Below are 21671 nucleotides of genomic sequence, written 5' to 3'. Positions count from 1 at the left end.
TTGACTTGTTTTTTCTGGCCAAAAAAGAGGACGTAGATAGGAAGCTTTTTTTGGGGACGCCAAGGTCTCTTGGGGCTAGAGGATTCAATGATATAGCGACTATAATTGAATACAGCTAAATAATACTACCTACGGTTCTTAAGATTTTATTTATAGTTTATAAATAAGACTTATAATTAAGACATAAGGTACTGCAAAATCACGTTGTATGATTATGAAGCGTGAAACCCACAGCAACTAACAACGAAAACGACGTAGTATTTGGTGACTCCTTGTAGCATTTACTTTTGTCTTTTATCTAGTTAGACGTAAGGTAAAGGCATTTTTTGAAGATTCAGCTTTTTTAAGCTAAAGTGCTCTGCTATTTTTTTTTTAAAAAATTTAATTTTTTAAATTTGTTTTCATTTTAGTTCCTCAAATTTTAAGTCATAAGATTTGATCCTTTAATTTTCTTTTCATTTAAAATATTGATTCTTATATTTCAATAATAGTCTGAATCATTTTGTCCTTAAAGGATCAAAACCTAGAGTTTGAACTTAAAGACCACAACCAAAATTAAGATAAACTTGAAAATTATATTAACCCTGAAAAAATCTTAATGAGATAGCTTTTGGGACGGCTTATTATTATTATTATTATTGGAAAAAATGTGTTTCATGATGAGGTAGCGACGGCCTAGATAATTATTTTTTTAAATAAAACATGGAAGCAGTAGTCGGGGAGCCAGGCGCAGCCTCCTAGTGTAATTTTTTTTCATCAAACCTTGACTGAGGAAGCGTTTGGTTCTATGTCTTGACATTTTTTCCCCCCCTAAATAAGACAATGAGGTGGTGTTTGGTGCACCTAACGCTACCATGTTTCAACTTTAACATATTTTAATTATATGTATTATATTATATTATTTTTTGTGTTAATTAAAATATGCTAAGCATGGCCTATTAGTCTGTTAGGTCTAGTTCAGGTAGAGTTTTAGATTCAGCTCTTTTTAGTCATTTCTTGACTTTGATGGTGGGTTAATTTTTGACAGCTGACTGAGTGAGTGAGCATCTGAAAAAAAAACCCTAATTCATGGCTCTTGAGGTTCCTCGACTGGTGACGGCTTTTTCCCAGTTTCATCATTGTGCCCACCTCCCAGTTAAAAGAGATCCTGGTGTCTTTTCTACTGACAATATTTGAATAATTTTTACTCTAATCCAGATCAAGACCAAGAGCATTATGAATTGCTTTTTCAAACTATCTAACATGAAGAGAGGTATTTATTAGTTTTTTGCTGCTACTCTGATTATTGTAGAATTTCATATGACTATTTGGATAAATATATTTGTTCATATGAATTTCTTTCAATTATCATATTTATGTATACAAAAACTTGAGTTTTTCCTGAAGATAAATATAGTTCTGAACTCGTCTGAGTGTTTTCGTGGAGAGGTTGCACCTCTCATAAATCCTTGGCAGGTGTTAAAAAAAAAAACTGGATATTCCATGCTAAAAACTTCTTAAAAAATAGGGACAATCACAAATAAAAACCCTTGAAATTATGAAATAGCAAAATAAGTACTTAAATTAACAAAATTGTTGTCAAAAGCTGGGTCTTAAGTATGAATTATGAAATGTTAGGAAAAAGATTAAAACACCCCCTTTTTCTTCTCTTTCTTTTTTCTCTTCCTCTCCCTCTTTTCATCCTTCTCTTTTCTCTGCAATCTATAAACATTCAAGGCCTCCGGTGCTACTGTGCTTCATCAAGACCTTTGCACTTCTCTCTTCTGTATTAACATCTAACAATTGTGTTAGCTCGATCTTCCTTATTTATCAAGATCCTTTTATTCTCATTATTTTCTTCATCAGTATTTCTCTGTTCAATTTGACCTTGTACACCCGTCAGCACCTCGTTCATTAATTATACACAGAAGTGTGTGTGTAATAGTAGTAATTTTGTCAAGTTGTTGAATATGCAAAACAAGTTCGAAGAAGAAGCAGAAGTGTTCATTGTTAATGAAAGTGTTGATTGGCGAGGTCGACCTGCTGCGAGAGCTAAATCTGGAACATTGATTGTTCGAATTATATAGAGATGCATGATAAGTGGACACTAAAATTCCTTTATTTTCTCTCGACCCCTTGGAAAATTGAACGAGATGATCGCTCAGGTTGATAAATGATAACTGCTTTCTGCTATACGTATACGAACACACACAAATATTAAACAGTTTAAGAGATATTTTATGCTTAAAAGCATTATTTTCACAATTAATTATCAATAACAAATCTAGTATGAAAAATAACAAATGTTTAAAAAGTTATTCATAACTTAAGTTTTAGCAGAAATTGATACTCCTCTGATCCTAAATATAAGACTCATCTTGTAATATAATTTACACTACAAAATCAGTTTTATAATTAGGACCGGAGTAGTATTATCTTTACAATTTAATTGCTAATGACAAATCTAGTATTTGAAATAACAAGTATGAAAAAATTATTCACAATAACACAAGTTTTAGCTGAAGTTAACATTATTTTCATAAATTAGTTGCTAATGACAAGTTTCATATGAGAAATAATAAGTATTGAAAAGCTATTCATAAGAACTTAAATTTTAGTAGAAATTAGCAATATTTTCATAATTTAGTTGTAAATGACATGTTTGGTATGAGAAATAATAGGTCTATTAAAAATTAAATACTAATTTAAGCTATTCACTAAGTTGTATATTACCTTATGTAAATAATACCTACTCATAGTTGAACTAATAAATTTATGTAATCTAGGATAAGTTTGAGGCCTTTTTAATAATTGATTCAGAAATTTGTTGGCCCCACAAAAAAAGTATTAATAATTTTTAAAACATTAGAAACTCTCACCGAATTTTACTAATATTTTTTTCAATAAATATTTGCGAAGATTTAGCCATAGCCTTCCATCTGATCTCACAGTCGTCAAATTTATTATCAGAACCAGGTCTTAGCATATTGCCAAGCTTTTGCCTTATCTGTTTTGCTAACATACTTATCTATAATGATTGAACAAATTTCTAAATTAATTATTAAAATGACCTCAAGCTTATTCTAGATAAAATAAATTTATTAGTTGAACTATGAGTAGGTATCATTCACATAAGGTAGTTTACAGCTTAGTGAATAGCTTAAGTTAGTATCTAATTTTTAATAGACTAGTTATTTTTCATATTAGACTTATCATTAATAACTAAATTGTAGAGATAATGTCAATTTCGACTCAATTTAAGTTGTTGTGAATAGCTTTTTAACACTTATTATTTTTGATACTAAACTTGTTATTGGCAACTAAATTGTGAAAATAATGTGAATTTTTACTAAAACATAAGTTAATATCAATTTTCACAATTTAACTATCAATGACCTGTCTTTATTGGGAAATAACAATAATGTGATCACTGATAGTAGAAAATCAGTATGTGTTTGACAGCAATCATTTTGAATTTCTTGTTCAAGCAAAACAAGGATCTTAATAGTTTGATGCTTCAGTAACAATTCAATTCAAGATTTTTAGACATAAAAATCAATTCAAGACAAATTATTCCAATGTGGTTCATGTTTGCGGGTTTTTTAATGAGTAAATTATGATTTGCAATTTGAGCATTTTACAGTAATTCATTTCCTGAATCAGTACAAAACCCTTCCATGATTGCATAATGACCAAGTTTGTGTTCGAAGGCTTCACAAAACTCTCATGAAAAATACTATTATTTCTTCAAGTCTATAACTTCTGGGCACTTCCCAAAACAAATGCCATGGCCCATCTACATTAATTCCGAGTCTTTTTAAATTGATGGCAAACCAGTCACGTCGTTGAGCAGCAAAAAGGAAAAAGAAGAAGAAGAAGAAGAATAGTGTCACCTGCTGCCACGAGCTTCTAGCATACTCACTGTCCCTTAAAAGATGTAAAACATCTTCCAGTCCGGAATTACAGTAAGAACAAATATAAACCAACATATTCATAACAAATTTTTAAGTGGGTTTATATCCTCATCGATTAAAAAAAAAATCAAAATGCAAGAACATAGATGGAAAAATAAAAATCATGAGCGTTGGTGAGTGGTAAGGAAGAGAAAAAAGAGTAGGAGAAGGAAGAAGAAGGAGAAGAGGAGGAAAGAGGAGAGGAGAGAATGAGATTGGAAAATAGAGAAGAAAAGGGTATTTTGGTCTTTTCTCTAACATTTTATAATTCATATTTAAGAGTTGGTTTTTGACAACAATTTTATTAATTTAAATATTTGTTTTGCAATTTCATAATTTTAAGGGTTTTTTTTTTGGTGATTTTTCCTGAAAAATATTTCAAAGCTGGTAAATTTTTCATATTTTCAATAGCATAATGATGTGGCACATTATGCCCTCTTCTCAACGGCTGCAGTTTGGGCGCTGAGGGAGTATCCTCTTCCGCAAAGGTAGAAGCAAGCAACAGAATCTTGATTAAGAACTTGAGCGCGTGAAATCCACAGTTTTGCACTATGAATAAGGAATTGAGCTGTTTAAATTAGATAATTCCAACATCTCTAAGTTTGGAATTCACGCCTATTAAGAGGAAATAAGATAAAAATAAAATAACTTTGATGAGCTGTTTAAGAACCTAAATAATAAACATGCACTACACCTTAGCATTGTTAGAATTTTTATGATTTAATTGATGGTAACTGTATTATTACAATTTTTATTTTCGTGTTAGTAGCACTTTTTTTGCGTCCGAGAGAAAAATCACCCCAGTAATTAATTAATCATCCAATATAAACACATTCTTAATCAACTTCGCATTTTAATTCAGTACCGGAAAGAAATTCTCGTTTTAACTCAGATATATAGATCAAATACTTCCAACACTATCTATACAAGATGAAACATTCTTTGGAATTTGTTTCCTGATATATCCAAGCGTCGTAAATACTGAAAACAATAACTCTATTAAGAAAACAAACATCCTGAATTCGTTCGGGATAAGTAAAAAAATTTTAAAGCCATAACTGTCGGGAAAGTAAATTGTCAAGTTTATTAAAACTATATTAATTAAAAGAATAAAAAGCCGCAAAATAGGATCCTAAGCGAAGTAACTCTTTTTTTTCCCTCCCTTTTTTCAAAGAACAATCAACAAAGTAATTCTAGTGAAATTGATTTTCATAGCATAAGTCTGAAGTATTGTAACAAGTTAAAACAAGAGACAAAATGTGCATAAATAATTAATTTGAACACAGGTTAAAACAAGAGACAAAATGTGCATAAATAATTAATTTGAACACACCTTATGGCTGACTATCTCTTCTTCACACAATTGTTATACATATATGCCTTGTTATCTCATCCAGTTCCTTCACTTTCTCCTTCAGATCCTTAGTGCTGCCCACCGGCGAAAATCAAATATCCAAGGTGCCCCCCCAACCACATTTACCCTACGATCCAAGATCTATTCAGCAAAAGAGTAATGCCCCCAACTAAAACGAATAATAGAAAAGATACGTATGTAGCAAAATAATGATGCTAGCATATTTAATTTGTTTCCCACTGCCTTTGAGATAGAGACAGATATTTATTTAAGTGAGCTCTCTTTCTTCCTTTTGATTTGAGAGTCAATAAGAGGAATTGAAGAGAATGAATAGAGAAGTTTACACCAACTGAAAGTGAGAACAAAGAAAAAAATAGAACAAAAGAAGAGCCTACTTAGCAAACAGAGGACTTGCAGAAACAATAAAACAAGAGTGCCGCACGCACCGTTATTTTAAATACTATCTCGATTCTTAATATAATAATATAATAGTTAGTTAATTAATTTAAGTTAAAAAAATTTATTAAATTAATTATTTGTAATAAAAAAGTGTTATTTTTTTTAAAATTTTCTTGATAATCACGTGTATTAGTTAGAACTATTATTTAAAAGGACTTTTAATATATATAATTATTATAAATATAAGAATTATTTTTTAAAAAATAGATAAATATGATAAACAAAATGAATTGAGAAAAAATATGAGAGGTAGAAGGTAGTATAACAAGAAGAGGCTGCTTCTTTTCCTTTCTTTTGTTGGGCTGTTATGAAAGTCAAGAATATGTCATTGCATCAGCGAAGTATGGCCGTAGAAAAGTTGAGCAAAACAAAACAAGAACGCTTGAAAAATTCATGAGACAATAGTAGAGCCTATCACTCATCGGCAATTAAGGCATAAAGATTAAGGCATACATATATCGAAACTAGAATGCTTGAAAAATGGAAACATGGAGGCACCAATGGCGTACGATCAAATCCGGTAATTTGGGATTGTGTTTTATATGAATGTTTATGTAGGCTTCGGAAAAGAAGTCTTCGAACCTAATGAGTCAAATCAAAGTCCAGAAACTCGTCCTTAACATCTCTGTTGGTGAAAGTAGGCGGTAATCGTCTCACTAGCTGTACTAAGGTTGGCGAAGCATGTGTATCTCCCTAATTATTTTTCAATGCGGTCCTCATCTCCTACGTGAGGTGTTTCTCAATTTTGGTTCTTTAGATAAACCTATTTATCATCGGATATCTGTTTTTCTTGTACACTTCATATGAAAACTCCTAGAATAACTTACTCACTCTGTTCTTCTCTGTTTCTCCATTCAGAAACAGGGCATTTTGATAACTGAGAATTCATTTTTTTAATACGTTTTTCCTTGATCTCTCTCGTAGAGTATCAAACTTCATATCTCGCCAACCACCATAAACATCTCCTGCCACGTGCTTTCAAACCGGATATTTATTCCGATAGGAAATGTCATAAAAAAGTTTCAAAGTAAAACTAAAATTAAATAGTTCGTTATTTGTACCTTAGCGGGTTCTCGCTTCCACCTCCAAATAAAATCATAGCAAGTAAGCTTAATGTAGAACTTCAGAATCACAACACACCATTTTCAAAGTCTTCATACATCAGAGTAGTACACAGTAAAAGAAACCGTGCCTTAAAGTAAAGTTTTAATCAGGGTCAAGTCATTCGTCAGCCAATTTACCGGGAGGAATATTGTTTGTGATAAAAAAGAATCTCGTTTATCAAATAATTAAACATATATTTAACTACTAAAATATATAATTTCAAAACTGAACAAAAGCATCATTGAACCAAGGTCTGTCTACATTCTTCAAGTGTCAACATCACCGCCAACAACACCTAAATTAATCAAAAAAGGACAAGAAGAAGACTACTAAGACTATGTTTAAATTCTACGTATATCCATGTCATTAGCTATAGTAGTATGATCAATTTGAAGCAAGGCAAAGATAGCTCCCCTGTTTCACCCCTTAATATATGAAGTTGTTCTGTTGGTGTTACAATAATCGCAACTGGAAAATAAGTATTGAAATGAATTCCAATGAGAAACTCCATTTTTAAGTGACAAAGCACAATCAAACATTGCAAAAAGATACAAATAATTTAAAGAGCAGAGAAGTTGGCATATAGAGGACTAAAAATAAAATGCAAGGTTTCTTTTTATGTTTGGTCCTTTCAGTGTTGATATTATAGTAAGTTGCTACAAGAGAAAACTAGAGAGACAGTAAGTAAAAGATACAAACAGTTTCAGAAAAGAGAAAATTCTTTAGCAACAAAATCCTAAAATTAACAAACTGAACATCATAAGATGGATGATGGACTTATCTTTCTACATGTTAACGCCATCCTGCATTGCCAAATCATAATATTAGTTAGAGCCTCACGAAAAAGGGAAATTTTGAAGACAGACGACGTTGGCATAGGCGCACGATATAATCAATTTTCTATTTCATTGGTCATTGAATATACATTTTTCTAAACAATATTTGTCAGGGGGATCATATCGTACCTTTGCTGAGCATCGTTCATCCTCCCATTCCACATCATGCTCTTCTATTTTCACTTTAAACAACTCTGTTGTTTTGAAGAGTCTTGGACAAAATATTTTCATTTCAGGGCATTCAGTTATTTTTATCTTTTATAATTCTAAGAATTCGAATGTGTGACTTTGTGAAGAAAACATCTTAAAGCTTGGCATATCAGTACGTTTGATTCTTCGTAATTGGTTGAATGTGATTCCACCTTCTACATTTGCATTAGTCTCATTCAATACAATTGTCTCCATCTTTTAGCAATCGTTTGTCTCCAACTATTAAAGACTCATCAAGCTTTTGGCAGTTAAAAAGGGTGAGTTGATGACAATGAAGAGTTAAAAAGAAAAATGACGTAGTATTTGGTGGCTCCTCCTAGCATTGACTGTTGTCTTTAGGTAGATGTAAGGTAACGTAAGGTAAAGGCATTTTTTGAAGATTAAATTTGTTTAAGCTAAGCTAAGTGTCTGCTATTATTTTTAATAAAGAAAATGGTTAATTCTCTTCCAGTTCTTAATATAGGACCTAATTGTTAAGTTAATTTTAGACTTAAAAATGAGATCTATTTCTCATATATATCAGTTTTTTCTAAATTATCTTTATTTATACTCCCTTAATCATAACCAAATAAGAAAGCGAGGAAGGATATTAAGGAAAATGATTATAATGTTTCATAAAAAACATGTCATATTTTTTATAATTAATTAACTTATTTAGTTCTTAATATAATCAAATTAGTTAAATAGGTCTTACATTAAGAACTGAAGGAGTACAATTTTTAGACATTCAAATTTGTTTTCATTTTAATTTTAATCTCTTAAGTTTTAAGCCATATGTTTTGGTCTCTTAATTTTCTTTTCATTTAAAACAATATTCTTATAATTCAATAAGAACCTGAACTATTTTGTCTTAAAGGGACCAAAGCCTATTGTTTGAAATTTGAGAGATCAACATCAAAATGAGGGTAAATTTGAAGGATCAAATTTTTGTTTTTTTGAAACACAACAAAATGATAAAATTAATAATGAAAGGTTACAAAGTAAAGTAACTAAGATATCCTACATTACAAGAGTTAAGCCTAAAAAAGAAATATTTAGAAACAACATCAACATCGTAAGAACTAAAATTATAGAGAAGCGCAAGGATCTCTTGCCAAGTAATAGAAGAAGAAGAAGAGTTGTCCCTGAAAGCTGAATGGGCTGCTTCTGCACACAATGTATAAATAATGGAAGTTTTGGTGATTCCGTCCAATAGGCCAACAGATTTTATCCAGTCTAGCTCTAAGGCATTTGGAATGAAAAACTGGACCTGCTAATAAATTGCTTCTCCAAATAATAACATGTAGCTTGATGATAAATCATTCCATGGCAAAAATGATATTGGACTTTTCTATATTTGAAGAGAATTATGTTCCGAACATCAGGATGCAAGTAAAAATCCTCGATAATTTGAATTTTATTTTGAGGATAATGCTGAGTGCTGTGGCAATTTACAAAAGCTAACCTGGAAATGGAACAAATTTGCTTGACATCATAAAGTACTGAGAAGAGTGTGGCCACTTTGCCTTGATGAAGAATATCATTCCGAGTCTTCAAGATAATATTGAGCAGACATGTAATTTGATAAGCAACATCCTGCAATTGATCTTGACACAATTGTGCCAAGGTAACTTTTAGTCAAGAAGCAAATTTCTCAGAAGAATTGAAAGAAATTCTGATGGATAAACTTCCAAACCAAAGAGCCCAAGTAAAAGAACAGTTAAAAAAAGATGTAAAAGATTCTTTTCTTCTTCACAGCCAAATACACAGAGGCTTCAGATGTTAAGATGATGCTGCCTTAGAATATCAACAGAATGTAAGGCCTTATGCAGCAATTTCCTAATGAATAACAATTGTTTGAGAGGAAGTTTCAACCTCTAAAGTAGTAGCCAGAAATCATCAACAGTTGGAGCCAGATTGTGAGAATCAGCTTGCCAAAGTAAATAAGTTCCATCTCGAACTTAGTAGATGCCCTTGTTATTGCCAGACCAGATAATTTGATCAGGAAGATTTAAGAGGGAAATAGACTGAGCAAGAATGGAACGAGCTATATCTGGTGGATAAATCTTAAAAATGAGGGAGGAATTCCATGAAACTGGATTCCACAAAGGGGGAGTATGCAATAACGGATGCGATACAAACTTAATATTCAAATATTGTATCAGATCCTGCTGAATAGGCCACCAAAGGTGGTGGTTAATTGGGATGCTCGTCCTATATATCAGCATATTCTGCAATGCCCTTCCATATCTAGGATGAGTTATATGGAAGTTTAATAATTGACTGGCTATCTAAATTGAAGTATTTGACTTTTAAGACTATGGCCAGCAAATAAGAATCTTGGGAAGAGATTACCCGCCAGATTTACTTGGCAAGAAAGGCTCTGTTCACAAATCTTAGCTGGTCTTAACCCCAAATCACCCGTATCCACAGGCTGGAAAAGTTTATTCCTAGCCCAAAGATGCATCCTCTTCTTGGTATCTACCGAATCCCAGAAAAAATTAGCACATAATGAATCTACCTTGTCACATATTGAATGGGGAATTTTGATGCAAGAAAGGATAAGTATGTTGTCAAAGATTATATTAATCATTAAAAATATTAATGAGAGAGCGTTTGGTACGGCTTATTTTTTCTTTTTTCTTTTTTTTTTTAAAATAAAAAACGTGTTTCGTGATGAGGAGGTAGGGTCGTCCTAGATAATTATCTTTTTTAAGTAAAACATGTAGGCAGTATTCGGTGAACCAGACGCAACCTTCTTGATAATAACTTTTTTTTTTTAAAATAAAAGATTGATTGAGGCACTGGAGTTCAGATTATATTTTACTTAAAATGTTTTATAATTTATCGAGTCCATGTTTCTGCTATTTCCTAATATAACTCATTAAATGAAGCATCACACCCCGTTTTAAATGAAGCAACCCCGAAGGAAGTTATTGTACAGTGGTACAATATTAACTCTTACATAATCACGGTGTCAAATCCATCTTCTGGTTTATTTTTCAATTCAGCACCCTCACCTCGTACATGAAGTGTTTCTCAGTTTTGACTATTTCTCAATTGGTTCTTTACATAAACCTATTTATTATCGAACATCTCTTTTTTCTATCAAATTCAGATATACTCATATGTGAGGGACCATTACTTATGATAGTTTTACTTGGGGTGGACTTGATTGAAAATATCTATATCTTGAAAATATAATTCAGAAGACAATGTTGTAAGTGACAAAATTGACAATTTCCTTATTTGTGAAGTACCAAATACAATTAGGAAGGAAGTTTTGAAAAAGACTCAATTGAGAAATACCTCATTTGCTCCGTAGCCACTCATTTTTCCATTCAGAAACAGAACATTTTGATTACTGAGAATTCATTTTGTGAATGTTGCTCCTAAGCAAGTGAAAAGCTGTTTGTGTGCGTGCGTGTTTTTCTCCCCGCTCTGTTTCATAAAGTCTTTAATTTCATAGCTACCCTGAATTTGTCAGTTGGGGGTCTAAATCATGCAGATTCTAAAGCTGTTACCACAAATTTATAATTCCAGCTTCGGCCAAGAATTTATATCTACCATTTCCCTTTTTTTTTTTTTTTAACATAAGGACAGTTTGATCTTCATGTATTACTTAATTTTACAAACAAGGTCATGTGCCTTCACAATAATTTTAGACATTCAAGATCCTTAAGGAATAACAATTTTGTTAATTTGGTCCTTGAGCATAATTTTCTCTGTAATTAATGGGTCACAAAAACATTTCAACCCTTAACATATAGGGGCATCGATACCTCATATCAGTGATAAAAATTTAATTTTGGCAGATGGATAATTTAATTAGAGAATTCCAATGATAATAAGAACAGAAATATTTGGGACGCCCCTTAGACAATTGCTGGATTGTGTCTGTTAAGACTGATGTTCCAAAACCTTTCATTCTCTGCCAACCTGAACCAAAGTATCTGTCATTGTCCTGGATAGAATATATTGAGTGAAGGAAAGGGTCTTATAATTATGGCTTCCATATGGTTCCTTACTTGACAAAATCTCTCGACCAAAAAGAGCCACCCGACAAATCTAGACTCGGAAAACTTTTCAATGGTGAACAGTCTCAATGAACTAAATAATCTTAATGTAACATAGTCAAGAAAACCACACAGTCGCTAAACGAAAACTTCACAATAACAACACCCCAATTTCTGAGTCTTTCATACATTGGAGTCATAGACTCATGGTACTCAATGAAACAAACGACGTCTAAGGGTCGAGTTTTGAGGAGGGCCAAGCCATTCATCACCCAATTTACTTGTAGGAATATGGTTTATGATAAGAATAGAGTCTCGCTTATCAAATAATAGAGCATATGTAACTACCAAAGCATAATTTGAGAATTCAACAAAAGCATCATCACCTTGTAGGCCCAGGCCATTAATCACCCTCTTCTCCCATGTATTAACAGTAGGAGCAAATTCCTGAAAGAGAAAGAGAAAATATTTAACCTATTATTATTTTAAATATTAATTTCAGTTACTCCAGACTGCATATACATGTATATATCTGTGTATGTTTAGATTAAAGTTTACTTAGGTTTAAAATTTATACTTCGATATATAAATCACCTCTGTATGGAGGACCATGGAAGATGAGCATGGGTATAATTTTAACATTAGCTTGATAATTTTTCCTAGAACACCATAATTATTTTTCTTAATATTCTCCCTCCATCTTCTACTTGATTATGGTTGAGAAAGTATCAATAAGTATAATTTAAAAAAAAACTCATAAATATGAGAAATAGGTCTTATATTTAATATCAAAATTAACATAATAATTAGGTTAGGAGCGGAGGAGTAGTGCCAAATGAAAAATATAAGGGCTATCACTAGAATTACTAGCCTTTTTTTTTTCTTTTTGAGATCTAAGCATCACAAATTGAAATAGGAAGTTTTTTTTAATATTATTTTTGGGTTTTTTTTCCTTCTTGAAGAAATATCACAACTAGCAAAATAAAATTGAAAATGATAGCAACAACAGAGAAGTACCAGCCAAAAAATTCAGAAAGCAGTAAAATTCAGGAATTTTTTTTCCTTTTTTTTTTTAAGTCGAGAAAAGAGAAAAGCAAAATGGAAATCAGAAAGTCGAAATATATAAGAAAAAGGGAATTGCAGAGATGATGAAGTAAAAGAAGAAGCCCAGAAAGCAATAGAAAGCAGAGAAGGGAGAAAGTAGATTTGTGAAACTATGGAAAAGAAAACGAAGAAGAAATAGAAAGCAGAGAAGGGAGAAAGTAGATTTGTGAAACTATGGAAAAGAAAACGAAGAAGAAATAGAAAGCAGAGAAGGGAGAAAGTAGATTTGTGAAATTATGGAAAAGAAAACGAAGAAGAAAAAGAAGATTTGAAGCTTTATTTGGGAGGAGCGGCTGCAAATTCTCTGGTTTAGATAAGGATTCAAGTCAACACAATTTGATCAATGCTGTGGGGTTTATATTATGGGGATAATGCATGACAATTTATGACCTTATACAAGTTAATTAATATCACTACTCAAAAGTTCAAATTCCTCATGTTCGGATTCCTCATATTTAGTTTTTTTTTTAAATGTTAACATTAGCTTTTTATGAAGTACTTAATTGTCATTCTACGTGATGACCTCTTTATGTATTTATCAAGGGAAAAATAATGCATAGAAACATAATTTAATGGTAAAAAATAAAAAAACTTGTAAAATTTAGAAAATCAGTTAAAAGGGGAAAAAAAGGGGAAAACTAATAAGCCTGGGGCACTACTTTGTTGTGTGGTTTCTTATTGGTCCAATTAACTGCGCGGGGCAACTTTGAATTTTCGCCTAAGAGAATTATTGAAGTGGGCGAAAAGAAAAACAATACTGAATGAAAAAGGGAACAGGATGATAACAACCCTTGTATTCACTGTCATCCCATATTCGAGTAATTATATGAATTAATTTGGAGCCACGTACCCACCATATGATAATCTTATCTCTTTTTTTTTTTTTGCTTTTTTTTCTAGAGATAATCTTATCCATTATAATTTGTAGATTTTTATTTATTGAGACTAACACCAACTCTAATTAATAATATTAACATTTACTAACGCAAGTTTATCGTAATATATAGAAAAAAAATACATTTATTCTTCTAATCTTAACATTGTTAGGCTTAAAATGATGAGTTTTTGTAACAATCATAGTTGTTTTGAAAATTAAACTTAATATTTTAGTATTAGAGAATGTTTTTTCAATATTTAAGATTATTTCAATTGTTATCATTTTATGTTAATGATATTAGGATTAAGCGAACTAAAGTATATTTGTTGAAGTTAAAATATCACACTTTTGCATACTACTCCCTCCACTCCTTTTTATAAGATATAATTAACCAAATCCCATTGTTTTAAAAGTTAGTTAAAACTGGTTGAGTACAATTAATATGTAAAAAATAAATTTTATTTTTTAAAAATGCCCTCATTCATGTGGAAGAGATAATATGTAGTGGAGAGAGAATGTATAACAGAGAAAGAGAAAGTTATCTTAGAAAAAAGAAAATGTGTAATTAAATGAGGGTAAAATTGAAAGTTTACAAATTAATTTTCAAATAACCTCTAAGAGTCTCTCATAAAATGAAACAAAGTATACCCAACAATTGCATCTTATAAAAAGGAATGGAGGGAGTAATAATTTTCTTGTACGATTATTTTCTTTATAATTCTGAAATAATAAAGATTCTAAGACTAAACATATTTTTATCCTGAAAGTATTCATGGAGATGGTATAAAATGGCGTGTGGAGTATGGATTCTGGAAGTGACAAAAGTCGCGTGTGGGCTGCCAAACGTTAGGTACCCTATTAAGTTTGGGAGAAGACTTCTTGTTACACAACTTGGACTCACATTGCTTGGGTCAGCTACCTAGCATGTAATTATATGCTTTGTTAGTATATCAGACCTAGTTATTATTAAATCTTAAAACTATAGAAGTTATCTGTTGTAGTCTTGTCGGTTAGGACTTAGGATACCCGGCTCTTACCCGAGAGACCCGTGTTGGATTCCCGGCAACGGAAAGAATTTTTGTGTTTTGTGTTTCAGCAGCTACCAACGTCGCGGGAGCATTATAGTCTTTTCGTTAGATTCATGGCTCTTGCCGAAGCCCAAGCAGCAACTATAGATACATGCATGCTTGCGTCTATCTATATATCAGCCTCTCCGTTCGGTGGCACTCCGTCGTATCGCTTTCAAGTTTCAACCTTCCCTCCTCTCATCTGTTCTTTCCTCTGCATCGTCGTAATGGTACACTTCTCCTGTAAATCCAGTGATTTGTGAATGTGTTTATTTATATGAATGTCTATGTGGGCCTTCGGAAAAGAGGTGTTCGAACCCAATGAGGGAAATCAAACTCCAGAAACTCGCCCTCATGATCAACACCTGTGTTGGTGAAAGTGGTGATCGTCTCACTAGCCTTAGTTGCTAAGGTCGGCTCTGTACCTGCTTCCTATAATTCCTGGTTGGGTTCACTTGAATGTTGGATTTCCAGAAACCAAAATGCTTCTTCGAGTTCATGTCTCTGCCAGTTCCTATGATAAATGAAGCAACCCAGAAGCAAGTTATTGGGCAATGGTACAGGATTACTGCTATTATATTTTCACTATGTAAGATCCATCTCCCTGTTTGTTTTTCAATTCAGTCCTCGCCTTATGCCTAAACTGCTTCTCGATTCTGATAATATCTCAATTTGGTTTCTTTAATTAAATCTATCATCGAATATCTGTTTTTCTATCAAATTCAGATGGACACATTATGTGATGGACCACTAATTATATTTATATTTAGGAGGGGATTGATTGAGAAATGTCTATATCTTAAAAACCTAATTAAGAAGACAATGTTGTCATTCACAAAATTGAGAATTGTCTTATTTGTGAAGTAACGAATCAAGGCAATTTTCAGAAAGACTAAATTCAGAAATACCTCATCATTTCTCTGTAATCACCCATCTTTTCATTCGAAAACGGAGCATTTTGACTCCTAACAATTCATCGTGTGAATCTTGCTCCTATGTAAGTGAAAAGTTGTCATATATACATGTGTGTGTGTGTGTGCTGCGCGGGCGTGTGTTTTCCTTGCTCTCTCTTCTAAAGCATTCACAGGAAGTGATCGGAGGAGAGGGCAACGGGTCATGCTTCACTCTTCACCAGATTCTATTTACTATTCAACACTAACAACAAAAAAATTATAATTCTAGCTTTCATTATTTAACACTCGTACTTCGTCAAGAATTTTTATATGTATATCTGCCACTTCCATTTTTTAACACAAGGATTTGGTCTTCATACATAATTTTACAAACAAGGCCATGTACCTTCATAATGATTTTACATGTTCGAGACCCTTATTAAGAGATAAAAATTTTGTTAATTTGGTCCTTGAATATAATTTTCTCTGTACGTCTAGTCAGCAAAACATGTCAACCTTCAACATATAGCGGCATCAATACTTCATCTATGATTAACAACATAATTTTTTTTGATATCATTAACAACATAATTTTGTCAAGTAGGAAATTTAATATAAACCCGAAATAATTACAACACAAGTATACTGGACGCACCTTAGACAATTATTTAATAGAAACCACACAGTTGTTCAATAAAAACTTCACAATCACAACACACCAATTTTCTGAGGCTTCAATACATTGGAGTCATAGTACATAATTAAGCAGCCACGCTTTAAGAATAGAGTTTCGACCATGGCCAAGCCATTGATCAGCCAAATTATTGGTAGGAAACTGGGAATATTGTTTATGATAAAAACGGAGTGTCATTTATTATCAAATATAATGGAACTTATATAACTACCAAAACATATCATTTGAGAATTCAACAAAAGCATCATTGCACAAACCTCTGTCCACATCCTTCATCAAGTGTCAACATCATTGCCAACAACGTATACCTGCATTGATCAAGCAAGGAAAGTAAAAAGGCATGTTTATATTTTGAGTGTATCCATGGTATCATATATAGTAGCATAATCATATTGTAGCCAATGTGTCAACCAAAAACAAAGAAAAACAAAGAAAAATTGACATATAAAAAGAGTTATCTGTTTCATCCCTTAATATATGTAGCATTTGTTGATATTATAGTAACTACTATTTCAGCGGTAGGAAAGCACGGACAAATATAGCAAAAAGATACAAATAATTAAAAACAAAAAAAGATGCAAGTTTTTTAATGCTTCCTCCCTTCATATATGGGGCTTTTGTTGATTTCACAATAACTACTAGAGAAAAACATAGACAATAAGCAGAAAAATATCATAAAACTAACCAACCTGAAAATGATAACATGGATGATGGACTCATCTTTCTATATATTAACAGCTAACACTATCCTGCAATACCAAATCATAGGGTTGGTTAGCCTGAAAATATGTAATTTTGAAGAAAGACGAATTGGCATAAGCACAATATAATCAATTCTCTATTTCCTTATAATTAAATGTACATTTTTCGAAACAATATTTGTTAGCATGGTATATCATGCATTTGCTGAGGATATCATTTCTACCGTTTTGTTAAGGCCTCCTTTATCCTTCCATTCCATCTCATGCTCTTCTATTTTCACTTTAGACAACTTTGGTGTTTCCAACACCCCTGGACAAAACTTCTTTATTTTAGGATATCTAGTTATTTGTATCACTTTTAATTCTGGGAATTTGAAGGTGCGACTTCGTGAAGAAAACATCTTCAAGCTTGACATATCAGTAAGTCCAATTCTCCATGGTTGAATGTGATTCCACCTTCTACATCTTCACTAGTCTTATTCATTACAATTTCTTTCATCTTTTTGTAATCATTTATCTTCAAAAATACAATACTCACCAAGCTTTAAGCAGTTGAACTTGGCACTAAAACGATGAGCCAATGACATCTGAATACGGACAGCATTCTCAATTTTCTACAAACTGAATAGTAATATCTATATACTGATTTTCTACAAATAGAGCAAAATAACGGACTTCAGCATAATTATTCTGTGAATCTGTTGGCTTCCGCCTGACTCAATTCTTCTTCTTCTTCTTCTTCCTCGTCGTCGTCGTCCTCCCTCCTCTTCATTCTGAAATCTCAACCTTGAAACCCACAGTTCCTTCCTTTGCAAACCCAATGGATTGAGAGCAAACGGAGAAGAAAGGAACAATTCTGATGGAGAAATACGAGCCGAGCCGTTTGCTCGGCCAAGGCACATTCGCCAAAGTCTACCACGCCAGAAACATCAAAACCAACCAGAGCGTCACCATTAAAGTCATCAACAAGCAGAAAATTCTTCGCATCAGCTTGATCGACCAAATCAAGCCCGAGATCTCCCGGATGCACCTTGTGAGGCACCCAAACGCTGTTCAGCTCTACGAAGCAATGGCGAGCAAAAACAAGATTTACTTCGCGATGGAGTACTTGAAAGGCGGCGAGCTCTTCGCCAAAGTCGCGAAAGGGAAATTGAAGGAGGATTTGGCTCGAAAGTATTTCTAGTAGCTAATTGATGCCGTCGATTTCTACCATAGCCGAGGAGTTTGTCACCGAGATGTGAAACCGGAGAATATGCTTCTGGACGAAAATGGGGATCTGAAGATTTCGGATTTTGGGTCGAGTGTTTTGCATGAACCAAGAAAGAACGATGGTCTTCTCTATACAACTTGTGGAACACCTGCTTATGTGGCCCCCGAAGTGCTCAACAAGAAAGGCTATGATGGAGCCAAAGCTGATATATGGTCTTGTGGGGTTATTCTGTTTGTTCTTGCAGGCTTTCTTCCATTTCAGGATAAGAATCTGATTGAAATGTATAGGAAAATTTCTACTGTATAATTCAAGTGGCCTAAATAGTTCTCACCTCAAACCAGAAGACTTATCACCAGAATTCTCGATCCAAATCCAAGAACAAGAGTAAGTATTGCTAAGATTATAGAAAGTGGCTGGTTTGAAATTGCGTACCAGCAGATTGAACCACCCGAATCACCAATGTCCAATCCTGCGAGTGATGTTCAGGCTCTTTTTGATTCTTCTTCATCATCAAGTTCAGAGGAAAAAACCAAAGAAACCCCAATGAAAGTGAAACCATCTGCCTTCAATGCGTTTGATTTAATATCCCTATCTTCAGGATTTGATCTCTCTGGTCTGTTTGAGGAAGATACGTGTCGGACACAACATGCTAGATTCACCACCACGAAGCCCGAAACTGGAAGAAATAGCACAAGCAGAGAGAAAATTCAATGCTGTGAAGAAAGATGGGTTAGTGAGATTGGATGGAAGCAAGAGTGGTCGGAAGGGACAACTTGGTATTGATGCAGAGATTTTTGAGGTGACATCAACGTTTCATGTTGTGGAGGTGAAGAAAACTGCAGGCGACACGTTTGAGTATATCCAATTTCGGGATAAGAACTTGAAGCCCTCCTTGAAGGATAGAGTGTGGGCTTGGCAAGGAGGTGAACAGTAGCAGCAATATTTGGCACCCATATATACCAGAAGATATGGTTTATGTTTTTAATTTGCTTGCGGAATAGGTAATTTGAAACGTTCTGTTTCTGTTTCTGTTTTGTTCAGATACATGGTCTTCCACTCTGCAGAATCACTTGCTGCAAAGTTGTGAAGGTTGTCTCTATTGCATACCTTGTTCTTCTTTTCTTGCGTCCAGGTTGTGTATAGTAATATTGTACGGAACTGTAACTGTAGAGTTCAAATTTTATGCCTCTAAAGACAGTGCTTTTGCTACTGCTAGCTCCTATTTTATTCCTCATATTTATTATTTTCTCCAAACTGTTTTTACTAATTGCATGTCTTAAGGGAGTTTGCATCAATAAATGGGGAGTTTGCATCAAGAAAGGTTTCAATACAAATGATTTAATATGGTATTTTGGATAGACCAAAATATATTTTTGACAAATAATTAATTGAACTAGTTTTCTGTTATCTACCCAAATTAATTAATTAAGTAGATATCATATTAAGAAGTACAAATAATAATTTTATTATTATTATGGTCATCATCATTATGGTCCTCATTTTTTTGGTTGATACTTAGAATAGTAATTTACCAGCATTAGTAGAGTTGAGTGAAAATAATTGGAATCTTATTTGAGGTTAAGAATCGAACTTTGTACGTGCAAAAAATTATGTCACCACAAATAATGCTCGTCAGTTATGTTAAACCACGTGTGAGAACTTCCCATATTAAGTACATAATAATGCTAATTATTTACATGCACTCCTCCAAAAGAAGCAATAGAGCTAATGAACCAGATATATGCGAAAATATGAGGGTGAAATAATAATTACCCTTGATCAATTAGTTACAAGTAGTGAGTTATGTACATATAGGATCATACTTGTTTGGGAGACCCGAAAAAAAAAATTAAATTTCAAGGAATAAAACTATTAATTTTAAATTTTAGATTTCAAAATTGAAATAAGGTCAAAAGGAACTGAAAATATCAATAAGGCCATATAAATAGGTCATTTAATTAAAAAAAAATTTGTCTCTCCCAGAGCAAAAGAATGGCATAATCACATATATCGCCTATCCTGTCCTTGTTGGTTTATTTCTCATTAATTTTTGGACATTTGGCCGGTGGATCTGCATAGTGATTGTTGCTGGCACCATGGAGATTTCATCACTCACTTTTAAAATCACATATTTCAACAAGGAGAATTGCAACAAAGTCTCAAAGAAGAAACATAATAACTAAAAAGTCCTAATGACAACTCAGCAGCACATAATGATAAGTTATAGCGTAAGAAATTAAAACTTCTAACATGTTAGAGACTTTTTGATAAATATTTTTTTTACTTAGGATCGTATTATAATTCTCCCGAATATGTCTCTACATCTTATAACGTTGAAATTCGATTTCTTTGGGAATTTTAATTTAACCTTTTTTTAGCTCAATCCTCATTACCCGGTTATGAAGTTGTTATCATGTACTGTATATTATTTCTTTTATCCTTAATATAAGATATAATAAAAATATTTGTTTTAGTCTAAAATATAATATTTCAATTTAATTCGTCTTCTAAATTTATACTTCTTTAATTTTTTTAATTAATTACACATATTATGGGAGTTATTTACGAGAGAATCATTTTCAATACAAATCAACCTTGACTTTAATGACATCGCTCTACCCCCTTATTGAGGAGGTGGGGGAATTGTTTCTAGAAAGTACCATTTTGGATTCTTAATATAAGATCTTGTTTGATTTTTATTTTAGTCCTGAATATAAAATCCCAATTTACTTTAAGAAAGATTAGTAAAAAATCCCTGTTGCACATATTATGGGAGTTACTCTAGCAAATTGTACACAGCGGATGATATGTTGCACCTACAGATCATACTTGTACTTGCACAATTCAAGTTATTCTGGCTAATTAAACTTTCAAACAGGGATTTTTTACTAATTTTTCTTTATTTTATCTCTCATATTTATTTATTTATTTCCAAAATAGTCTTTCTAACAATAATAGTCCTAGCAAATAAACTTGATTAGTAAAGATATTTTAGGAAAGATAATATATATTTATTACAAATAACTAATTTAATTTATTTTCTTGTTATACTCAAATTAGTCAATTAGCTTTTATATTTAGAACCGGAAGTAGTGTCCTAGTTATGGTTATACAGTGTACTTATAATTGAGTTTTCAATTCGAATGCAAATGAGTCTTGGCTCAAATGACATTGCTCTATGTTGATAGTGTATTTATAATTAAATTTTCAATTCAATTTAAATAATTACAATAAA

At 32.5% G+C, this 21671-nt stretch overlaps 1 pseudogene; it reads left to right on the top strand.

Moving 5' to 3' along the window:
* The first annotated feature begins 15012 nt into the window (after positions 1-15012).
* Positions 15013-19370, top strand: LOC114727169 (CBL-interacting serine/threonine-protein kinase 20-like; annotated as a pseudogene).
* Positions 19371-21671: the final 2301 nt, after the last annotated feature.

This window comes from Neltuma alba, unplaced genomic scaffold, assembly GCF_004799145.2.
Source record: "Neltuma alba isolate B1F8T4 unplaced genomic scaffold, ASM479914v2 tig00012452_pilon, whole genome shotgun sequence".
Taxonomy (NCBI): Eukaryota; Viridiplantae; Streptophyta; class Magnoliopsida; order Fabales; family Fabaceae; genus Neltuma; species Neltuma alba.
This window is presented reverse-complemented; position numbering and strand designations above follow the sequence as displayed.